A 12,221-nucleotide genomic window follows, 5' to 3' on the forward strand; every position below is an offset into this window, starting at 1 on the left:
AAGAGCAGTAAGTCTAATGAATTGAAAGTGTGTAGAGGCAAAGACATGAAGTAGGAGGTTACCACATAGCTTTGTAAGACATAATGAGGACCTAAATTAAGCCAATGAAGTGAAAATAAGAAAATGTAGTGAAACAGTTTGCGGACTGCTTGGAGTCAGTGCTGCAGGCCGGTGCCTTGCCTCCCGGGACCCTTCCCAGCTGTCTGTCCAACTTGCTCCTGATGTCGGTAGACTTCTGCAAATGATCCCTGCCCTTGAGCCTGCAGGAAATGGATGAGCAGTCCCAGCATCTGCTGCTGGTCAGATACACCAGGGTGGAGGTAGACGAGCTGGGCAAATTGCTGACCCCACCTAGGTTAAGAACTGGCCCACCAGTGTTGCATGGCATGTCCTTGATCTGGGTAAACTCTACACTTGGTCATGACAGATCCGGAAGCGCCCAGCAGGAAGGACCCCAAATGCAGGGACTGGCACCCTTTTCTGATGGTGAACATGAAGGGCAATGACATCAACAGTGGCGCAGTCCTCTCCCATTAGGGCAGCTCTGGGCCTCCCATGGGGATAGGCCTTCACTGCTACATCCGGCTGGTTTAAGAGCAGAATGGGTCCCTGAAGTGTGACAAGCCCATTCCCAGCAACTGATCTGGAGACCACTGTGGCAAATTCAAAGTGGCATCCTTCCACAAAAAGCATGAGCTTGGGCTCCCAGTGGCCAGCACGTGTTACCAGGCTGAATGGGATGACTATGTGCTCAAACTCTATGAGCAGCTGTCTGGGAAGTAGGGGAATGCTAGGAGACAGAAATCATCCTGGAGATCTCCAGCTGTGGTCTCTAGTTCAGTGATGCATGTCGATTTCTCTGCTTCCCGGTTCTCATTCTCACAGGTGAGGCCTGAGCAATCAGGTAGTAGTTTAGGGTGACTTTTCCTTCTGCCTATCCTTTATAATTTTAGAGGGTCACACCCCAGTTTATGTTTTGATCACATTTGAACTCCATTTTGGGGGATATTTTGGTGCTAGGATGGGGTCATCAAATTGTGAAAAGAATAGCAACCCAGAATTTAAAGAAGAAAAAATGCAGGTAAAAAATCAGGTCTATGGTAATAGAGCAGAACATCAATGAATCTTTAAGAGAGGTTTAAAAAAGAGAGAGATTCATTGCCTCTGCTTTTGTAAGCCTGAGTCCAGAATTGTGCAAGATGGCATTTCGGGGGCGTGTTTTCACAGCCACGTCTCTCACCAAGACAGCCAGAAGCTGGCTTGTCCCCTAGACCTCAGTGTAGTACATCTTGGACTTGTTACTGGGGCCAGTGTCCCACTCTGGCTCCTTTAGAGAGCAGTACTGGAAAAAGCAATAGGGAGTTAAGGCCAGGCTATCTCCCTGAGGTTCAGGATTGGGTGAGAGGCTCTCAAAAATCCCAGCTGCTCCTGTTAAACTGGTTACTCTTCGTCTGTGTAAGAAAATGGTTCTGGAGTTGTGGAATGTTATGTTACTTCTGCTATTTGCTTATAGCTGAATAAAAATAAAAAAACATTGTTTGGATGAAAAAGAAGGAAGGAAGGAAGGAAGGAAGGAAGGGAATGTGAAAAAATTGGTAAGGATATAGTAATCTATTGTATGTGAGGTCAGGACCCTGAGACAGAGGGAAGATCTGCCAGATGGCTCTATGATTTCAGTTTTGAATAAGAAGACTGTAATTTTTTTATCCAAATCAGAAAACTTATGAAAGTGAAAGAGTTCTAAAATAATCAAACTTTTATAATGTTAACATTTATATCTTAATAAATTTGTTGCTTTTATATTAGTGAATATGTACTTTTATTCAAAACTTTTTTAAAAATAAAATTATTTCTACAAGTAAAAATGTGTACTTTTGTATATCAAAGCAAAGCAAAACATTGAAAAATAAGTAGAATTACTGTCTTTGGTTTACATTTATATACTTTAATCAGTTTCTTAAGCAGTATCTGTCTCTCAAATTATGTCACTATAGAACGTATTTTTTATTGTGTCCAGATGATTTTTTAAATAAAATTGCTTGCAGTGTTTTTCCAAAGTTGTATTTTATGGTTAATAAATTTGAAGTAGTTGACTGCTTCTATTGTTACAGCTCTGTAGGCCAGAAATATTTTTATTTGAGAAAAGTCTTCTGTATTTTTCCTAAAGTACATGTAAATACAGAGTTAATTCTGCTAAATAAAAGATCTTCATTCTATGTTTTTTATTAAAATACATAAAAATTTTAGCTCAAGTTTTTACCAGCACTGTTTTTTTCCTTTATTCAAAGTAATGTTTTCAATATAATAAAATTCATCAAATAAGATGTCTCTATGATTCTTTTCAATATCTCATCAAACTTAGATGCTGCAATAAACAGAGGTTGTCTCAATTTCATTCTACCCTATAACAGAATATTAATTTATTCAGTTAAAAAAAAGAACCTTTAAAAGTTTTTCTCAGAACACAAGTTATTGTGTAGCTCAAGTGTAGATTTTCAGAAATAAATTATGTATCCTGTTTGAAACTCTCATCATCTGATTTTCTAGATTATTTTGTTTCTGTAGGAAAAAAATTTTATTCCTTCTATTTCCAAGTTTTGTTTCAATCTTTTGAAAGTGTTAAGCTTGACATTTTAAAAAGATTTCCAACAAAAGAGTGAAAGTTAACTAAAATTTAGAAAACTCTTTTACAACATACTTCAATGCCATTGTAGAACACTTAAATTGATTTACAAGGTTGCTTTAAAGGCTAAAACATTTATATAAATTTATTGATGGTGGGGAAAAAAGAGAAAGTGTCAAAGCCTCTGTGTAAGTGGCTTTGTGTATGTACAGAATCTATAGTTTATGGCTTGGCATATTAGACTGGCAATATACTAAAATTGTTCGGAGATAATTATTAAATTTGGGTGTATAAAACAAATTCCAAATATATTCACTCTCTGTACATTTTTAATTCAAAAAGAATATTGCCTTTACTATGACTTCATGATCTACAAATATTTATATTTTTATCTTTGTAAAAGCTTATCACTTTCGTCTTCAAGGTTGAAGTTTAACTATTTTAGAATTATAATCACAGTAATCTCAGATGTTTCACCATAAAATAATTAACTTCCAAAAACTTCAGAGACCATTGATTAGATGAAAATATAATTATTATTGGAATTAAATTGACTTTATATTTGAAATAACTTGAGGCAACTTAAACCATGTATCATTTAACCCTTTGCAAAGTTCTTTGGAAAATAGAGCCAACCCATGAACAGTTGTTGCTGTACTTTTTGTATATGCATAAGAAAACTGGAGATTGGAAAAGTGAAATTAATTTAGAATAGTCATTTAATCAAAATGAAAAGCCATATTTCACAGAGTAATATATATATATACACACCCACTTTCTATATTAATTAAATTGAGATCTACTGGCATGATTTTCTTTTTAAAATTTTAAAGTAAATGCTATTGTTTCACCCTGAAGATTTGGTTTTCCTGTGGCATGTGACATCATAGCTCCACATACAGTAGATGATGAAAGTTACAAATATTCTGTGCAACTCATAGCAACCTTTAGTAATAGATTATATACTAAATACCTATTTCTTAGATTTTAATTTTTTTGGTTCTTTGCTGCTAAAAGAGTTTATTGTAAGTTGAAAATTCCAGCAATCAGTGAAAAATTAGTTATAAATATTCAGCATAAAATATGTTCCCCTAGATATGGGTCACTGGTTCATTAACTCATCTAGGGAAGGAAGAGATAGTTTTAAGTTACGATCATGAGTTCAACTTGGGCATGGTTAGCTGTTGGTGATGATGGTACAGTTGGCAATGACAAGGAAATATTTGTGAATATTGCTTTGGAGTACAAGAGCATGTTGTAAGACAGAAACACTAATTTGGAAGTTTTCAGCATATGCGTAGTAGTTGAAACCATGTGAGATGAAAGATTAGGTAAGACATTTTCAGCACTGATACTTGTTGAGCAGTTTCTGAGAGGTCTTTGGACATTGACAACAAAGGAGAGAATGTAATGTTATTACTTTATGCTAAATGACTTGGGTATTGGTTTCTTGTAGCTGCTGTAACAAATTACCACCAACTTGGTGGTTTAAAACAACAGAAGTATATTTTCTCACAGTTCTGGATGCCAGAAGTCCACAATAAGTATCACTGGACCTGTAGCAAGGTGTGTGCATGGACACATTCCCTTCTGAAGACTCGAGGAGAATTTGTTTTTTGCCTTTTTCAGCTTTTAGGGGCTGTCAACGTTCCTTGGCTTATGGCCACATTACTCCCATCACTGCTTCATATTGTCTACCTTTCTTCCTCTATGGTGAAATTTCCCTCTGCTTCCCTCATAGGCTAACATGTGATTACATTTAAAGCCTGTTCAGATAATCCAGGATAATCTCTCCATCTCAAGTTCTTTAATCACATCTATGAAGTCCTTTTTGCTATGTGAGGTAACCACTGTTCATAGGTTCCGGGGATTAGGGTGTGGATATCTTTGGGAGTAGGAGGCTAATATAAGTAGGAGGCTAATTTTTCAGCCTCTATCATCACTCCTGACTTTGGAAGACTTGGTACAAAAAAAGTAGTGTAACATCTCATAATTTTTTACTGATTGAGATGCTATTTTGGATATAATGTATTAAATAAAATATGTTATTAAAAGAATTTTATTTAGGGGCACCTGGGTGGCTCAGTTGGTTAAGCGACTGCCTTCGGCTCAGGTCATGATCCTGGAGTCCCGGGATCGAGTCCCACATCGGGGTCCCTGCTCAGCGGGGAGTCTGCTTCTCCCTCTGGCCCTCTTCCCTCTCGTGCTCTCTCTCTCTCATTCTCTCTCTCAAATAAATAAATAAAATCTTTAAAAAAAAGAATTTTATTTAAAACATTTTTTAAGTATAGCTACTAGAAAATTTAAAATGGCATATAAGTTAACATTGCATTTCTATTAGCACTGGTATAGAATGTGTATGAGTTTCAATCTCTTCATCTTACGGAGAAATTGCTGTTTCCTTACAAATAAATAGTTAAAATTCTTGAAAGCACACTAAGTTAATTAAACGTTCAATTTTATTCTATGGATGTACTTTGTTCTATTGTAATCCATATTCATTCAAACTATTTATTGGTGCTTTTCTCCATTTTACAGCAACAAACCAAATGGACTTCATGCAAAATTATTGACTACTCTGTGCCTCTCAGCCTCAATTAACCCCTAATTCTATGCACCTGGGAGCCAAAGCAAACCATAAGGAGCCACAGGCACTACCCTGATGAAGCATCTCTGGAAGGAGGTCTCACATGGTGAGTGCTAGACTGACTGGCAGTCTCTTAGAACTGAGCGGAAATAAGGTAATTTTTAAGAGTTTGACATTTTCTTTCAAAAGAGATTGTATTCTAAGGGGTGAAGGGTGGTGAGGAAGTAAGGGTAAGGGGAAAATGTTTTTGTTGGGGAGGGATCCAAGGAGAACTTGTAGGAAAAGAAGAGTCCTTCCAGGAAAGGAGGTTTTTGATTTGAGAGGACACTATATGTGGGCCTGGGGGAAGAAGTGAAAAAGAGTGATGGGGGGGCGCCTGGGTGGCTCAGTTGTTTAAGTATTTGCCTTCGGTGGCTCGGGTTGTGGTCCTGGGGGTCCTGGGATCAAGCCCCACATCGGGCTCTCTGCTCATTGGGGAGCCTGCTTCTCCTTCTCCCTCTGCCTGCCTCTCTGCCTATTTGTGCTCTCTCTCTGTCAAATAAATAAATTAAAAACAAAAAAATCTTAAAAATCTTTAAAAAAAAAAAGAGTGATCAGAGGAGAAAATCTAGGAGATTTTAAGCAGTGAAGTCTGGTGAGAGGGAGAAGAAAGGACACTACTAATTTACCAAGCTTCTACTCTTTATCAGGTACTTTCATATATGGTATCCAAATTACATTTATAATATTCATTTTTGCAGGCCAAAAATTTGAGGTGCAGAGGCATGAAATGATTTTCCTAAGGTCATGTAACTATTAAGTATCAAGGGCAAATTTAGGATCCATTAACTAGTGGGTTGATATTCTTTAGAGTGTTAAAGCTAGACTAAAAGGTGAATCTGTGAGGGTGGAAAACATGGCAAGTGATTTGAGAAAAGGCCTTTTAACTAGTTAAGTTTTGAACTTGAGTACCTCCCCAGCATTGCTCTATATTTGTAATAAGCATAGACCTTTGGATTTATATAAGTACCTGTACAAAATATAAGCATATTGAAACTTTAGCCTCCCACAGACCTAAAAGAAACATAGTCAAAAAAACAGTTCAAGTTTTAGTTAGTTCATCTGTAAAAATGAAGGCATTAAAAGAACTACTCCAGCTCATAATGATGTGATTTAAAGGTACCATGATATCACCTCAGCCCGCAGAATTCCCAATTGTGCATTTCCCAACTTATACTAGTCTCCTTAGAAATCATTTCATTTTCATTTCACCCAGAACCATTATGGGCTCAACACCTTTTCTTCAAATATTAGCACTCCTCTCATTTCAGTGGACTCTTCATCCAGGGCCTCTGAGATACGTTATTTTATTGATGACCTTCCCTGACATGCTACTAAGCTCTAATCACCTAAGCATCCAGTCTATAAGTAGATATGACAGAGCACCTGCTGTAGATGAGTGGAAGAAGATGCTACACACTAGTGAACTTGGCTCACCATAAATTTACAAACAAAAACCAAAAAGAACTTTCCTCTTGCTCCTCTTTGGCAGCCTCCTTTTATTAATTGCAGCACTTGTCTTAGGCTCCCTCATTTGACCCCCTCATTTCGATGGATCACTGCCTTGACATATAGAGCTTTTCATCCTTACATGAGATCTGAGGAAAAGAAAGCACTTTAAGAAAATATCTTTAACTAAGCTCTATTTCAAATCCTTTTTTATTTTCTTAAAAAGGGTTTGCCATCATTTACTTTTCTCCTATTATCTTTAATTTTTCCTTTTCTATTGATTCTTTTTTATGTCCTGAACAGTGACTAACACCTTTTTTTTTTTTTTTAAGTTTTGGTAAATCAATGAGAGAAATAACATATCATTATTCTTTAAATTAACATTTCCTGAATTATGTGATTAAAATTTTAAATGTTTAGCAGCCATTTCATTCCCTACCCAGTGAATTGTCTTTTGAATATCCCTGCAACTTTTTCCACTGATAAATTAGTATAAACTTTGCAATGTTTTTTAAGCTTTTAAAATGAGTTAATATTAAGCATTTGTCATATTCATGACAAATTTTTTTCAGCTTGTTGCATCTGACTAATGTGTAAGAAATGGTAGAAATCAAAAATTTAATCTATCACAGTGGTCATGCTCTTTCTGATACCTTCAAATGCTTCTATACTTAGAATATCTTTTGCATTATGTATTTCAGATTAATACATACTTATATATTTGTGTAATATATCTGTTTTTTTTGTTTTTTTAAAGATTTTATTTATTTATTAGAGAGAGAGACACAGAGAGAGAGCACAAGCAGGGGGAGTGGCAGGCAGAGGGAGAAGCAGTCTTCCTGAACAAGGAGCCCGACGCAGGACTCGATTCCAGGGTCCTGGGATCATGACCTGAGCCGAAGGCAGCCACTCAACTGACTGAGCCACCCAGGTGTCCCTCTGGTTTTATTTTATTAAAATTTTGAATTCATGTGACATTGTTTTACTCTTTCTCATAATATCACCAATGTATTATAGGTCATCAAAATAACAAATCATCTTTGACTTATCCAGCTTAATTCCTATTCAGTGTCATTAACTTGAAGGTACAATTTTCCAAAATTAAATAAAATTTTACAGACTTGCTGATTCATTCTATTAGACAATAAGCATACTAAGGATAAGAATCCTGTCATATTTGTAACCTTAGCATATAATATAATAATTTGCTTTACAAAATTGCATTATCACACTATGTCAATGTCATGATAATTATTTTACTAATACAATGCTTTGCAGGGTCTTAAACTTATGCTTTTAATCAAGCCAACTTATATATTATTCAATTGTCCTCATTCCTTACTTTGATATTCTTTTTTCTTTCATTGTAACTTTAGATGATGTTGGCATAGTCTCTTCCCTGTTTCTCATTCTAGAATTCAACTGCTTGATTTCAAATAGTATGTACTAACTTAGTGTCTGTTCTTTCTGACCACTTTAGATGACCACCCATTTTCAGTCCTTAGGACTCCCTGTATTCATGAACTTTTCAATGGGACTGGCCTTATCCATTCACAAATGTGGCAGTCTTCACTCCCCAAAAAGGCTCTACACTTTGGACTTTCTAATATCACCTGCAGTAAGAACACAATGACATAATTGCTTATTGACCATATATCTTATGAGAATATTTTAATAATGATAGCTGACAGCTCTAGCAAAGACTAGAAGGGTTCAGGGATTTCTAATAGGAAATTATTAAGCAGATTGCTTGTACATAGACTGTATGGAGAAAAAGTAAAAGAAGAAAAACAGAAAGAAAGAAAGGAAAAGAAAAAAGAAAACGAAAGAATAACAATGAAAGAAAAGCAGACACAAGTCCTTAATGTTGGAAAACAGCTTCCTATGCAGTCAGATCATTGAACTTCTGTGAGGATGTAGACGGAGTTCACAGTTTAAAACTTCCTGAGGCACAGGGTGGCTGGGTGGCTCAGTTGCTTGAGTGTCTGCCTTTGGCTCAGGTCACGATCCCAGGGTCTTGGGATTGAGCCCTGCACCGGGCTCTCTGCTCAGCTAGAAGCCTGCTTCTCCCTGTCCCTCTGCCTGCTTATGCTCTCTTTCTCTCTCTCTCTCTCTCTCTCTGTCAAATAAATAAGTAGAATCTTTAAAAAAGTAAAATAAAAAAGTAAAACTTCTTGAGGCAGATTTAGAGAATGGAGAGGAGGGACAGACAGTCAGAGGGAACTAAATTAGAAGATAGTGTGAAGATCAGTGTGAAGATCTTGATAGAATAAAATTAAGTACTTAGTATTGCCTTCTATATATATATTCTATATCTATGTATATATATATAGATATAGAATATATCTATATATATTAGGAAATAGACTTGAAGAAGGAAAAACAGGTATACATGTTGTTTTAAGACTAGTGAGAAGAAAAAATAATAAGTCAGAGACTAAAACTGTATAGGTAAGCCATAAAGCAAGATTTGTAGAAAGAACTGGAAGTATGAGACCTCACAGTTTTGCTTAAGGCCAACCTCTATTCATTTTCATCCATGCACCAGGCAAATAAGAGTAATGTAGAAATATTTCCTGTCTTTTATAACTCCATAGTTGCACATTTTTGTAGGAGCTATATCATAATTTTTATAGGAAATATACCATATTTTTTTTGTTCAATAAGAAAAATTACAGATTTACAACGTCTCTTTTGTTCATTAAAAATAATAGCAGCCAGCACTTACTGAGCACTCACAATAAATGAGACACTATCCTAAGTTCCTAAATCATGTTTCATTTTATTTTCACAGAAACCCCATGAGATAATACAAGTGTAATACACATTTTACAGATTAGGACACCAAGGCTTAACTGGTGGGGGTCATACAAATGTAAGTGGCAGAGCTGGGAACTGAACCTAGGAATCTAATCATAGAACTACTATAGAATAAAACCCTAACTAATATTAAGTCATACAAAATCCAATTTCCAATATTAGTAATATAAAATTACTAATATGTTAAGAATATTTGTATATGTGATCACTTGAGCTTTACAAACTTAATCTTTTATCCATGGTTATAATAGTTGTATTTACAAAATATATCTTTGTTTGCATTTGTAAGTGATATACTAATAACAATTTGCATTTTTATTGATGACCCAGGGCTCTGACAATAGTCATTTAAAATAATGGAAGAGATGTAGTTCATTGGATTAAATCTAAATATGAAAGGTCATCTCTTCTGTCTAGATCTCATGAATAAATCTATAACCCCATGACCTTTCAACAGCATTCTTTATTTTAAATGCAGGAACTAATAAGCAATGTTTAATGGGTATCTCTGTGAAGTACATTAAGACTGAGACAGCTGTCTCCTCAGGTTTGCCTAAATAACAATACTTGATAATTCCAAAATTTAGAGTGGTTGATTATTGAAATATATTTCTACATTTAAAAAAAAATTCTTTGGAGATTTTGGAAGAAAAAAAGAGTATTGAAGAATAAGGAATATGTTAAAGGTGAGGCAGGCTTATGGGGATAAGTTTTTAACAGAGGAGAGGGGCAGGAGATTTTATCAGGAAAGTAAATTTGCATATTGCTCCAGAGGAAATGCGTGAAAAGAAAGTAGATAATGAAAAGATAGTTTTGTTGGTTTATTTTTGTTATACTAATTTTGATATGCCAGCTGGGAGGAACATGTGTTCCCATTAACCTCTGGTCCCTAGCTGCTGTTGGTAAACCTTCCAAATGGCCTTATGGCTAAAGATTGCTTCTGATCATCTGAGATTGGGGAAAAAGGGCCTTCGTAGTCCCTTTGAGGATATTGTTCAATTTGAAAAAGAAACCTTAAGAAAACCTTACTTTTTTTTCATTTCTTTTTATTTTGGTAAAATACATTTAACATAAAATTTATCATCTTAATCATTTTTAACTGTACATTCAATGGTATTAAATACATTCATAATGTTGTATAACCAACATCACCACCATCCAACCTATCTCCAGAACTATTTTTATCTTGAAAAACTGAAACACTATACTCACTAAATTAACTCCTCATTCCTCTTCCTAGCCCCTGGCAACCAACCACCATGTTATTTTTGGTTTCTATAATTCAGCCTACTTCAGGTACTTTATATAAGTAGAATTATGCAGTGTTTATCTTTATGTGACTGGCTTATTTACCAATCATAATGTCCTCAAGTTTCATCTATGCTGTAGCTTATTTCAGAATATCCTTTCTTTCTAAAGCTAAATAATATTCATTGTATGTATATACCACATTTGCTTATCTATTCATCTGTCAAGAGACACTTGGGTTGCTTCCACGTTTTTGCTATTATGAATAATGCTGTTATAAACATGACTACCAATATCTCTTTAAGACCCTGCTTTCAGTTCTTCTGGGTAGGTAACCAAAAATAGAATTGCTGGATCATTTCCATTTTTAATTTTTTGAGGAACCACCATATGATTTTCCACAGTGACTTTATAATTTTACATTCCTATCAACAGTGCACAGGGATTCCAACTTCATATCATTGCCAATACATCTTTTCTTTCTTATTTTCTTTGATAGTAGCCATCCTAATGGGTTTGAGGTGGCATCTCATTATAGTTTTGACTTGCATTTCCCTAATTAATAGTAATGTTGAACATCTTTTCATGTGCTTATTGGACATTTGTTGTATATCTTCTTTGGAGAAATATCTAAGTCCTTTATTTTTTTAATCAGGTTGTTGGTTTTCTGTTGTTGACTTGTAGAAGTTTTCTACATATTCTGTATATTAATCCCTTATCAGATATATAGTTTGCAAATATTTTCTCTAATTCTGTGGTTTTCATTTTTATTCTGTTGGTAGTGTCTTCTATTGTGTAAATTTTTTAATTTTCATAAAGTACAATTTGTCTATTTTTTTCATTTGTTGCCTGTGCCTTTGATGTTATGAAACTATTGCCAAATCCAATGTCATGCAGCTTTTCTCCTGTGTTTTTTTCTAGGGGTTTTATAGTTTTTCATTTTATATTCATGTATTTGATCCATTTTGAGTTGATTTTTGCATATGGTATTAGATAAAGGTCCTACTTCATTCTCTTGTATGTGGATATTTAGTTTCCCCAACGTTATTTGTTGAAAAGACTGTCTTTTCCCCATTGAATGGTTTGGGCACCTTGTCAAAAAACATTTGACCATATACGTGTAGGTTTATTTCCGGGCTTCTCTATTCTATTCCATTTCCTTTATGCTAGTACCACACTGTTTTAATTACTGTAACTTTGTTGTAAGTTTTCATATCAGGAAGTGAGTTCTCCAAGTTTGGTTTTCATTTTCAAAATGATTTTGGCTACACAGAGTCCCTTGAGATTCCACATGAATTTTAGAATGGGTTTTTCTATTCCTTCACAAAATATCATTGGGATTTTGATAGGAATTACATGAATCTGTAGATTGCTTTGGATAGCATTAACATTGTAAGAATATTGAGTCTTCCAATTCATAAACATAAGTTGTGATTCCATTTATTTATATCTGCA

At 35.0% G+C, this 12,221-nt stretch overlaps 1 long non-coding RNA gene and 1 pseudogene across 2 annotated transcripts in view; both read left to right on the forward strand.

Annotated features, from left to right (window-relative positions):
* Nucleotides 1-7,510, forward strand: part of LOC113917857 — a 99,631-nt gene extending 92,121 nt beyond the window's left edge. For both annotated transcript variants that reach the window (XR_003518376.1, XR_003518377.1), the window contains exons 3-4: nucleotides 5,162-5,316; nucleotides 7,456-7,510. This is a non-coding gene — a long non-coding RNA (uncharacterized LOC113917857). The remainder of the gene's footprint in view (nucleotides 1-5,161; nucleotides 5,317-7,455) is intronic.
* Nucleotides 222-783, forward strand: LOC113917856 (annotated as a pseudogene).
* Nucleotides 7,511-12,221: the final 4,711 nt, after the last annotated feature.

This window comes from Zalophus californianus, chromosome 1 (assembly GCF_009762305.2).
Source record: "Zalophus californianus isolate mZalCal1 chromosome 1, mZalCal1.pri.v2, whole genome shotgun sequence".
Lineage (NCBI taxonomy): Eukaryota > Metazoa > Chordata > Mammalia > Carnivora > Otariidae > Zalophus > Zalophus californianus.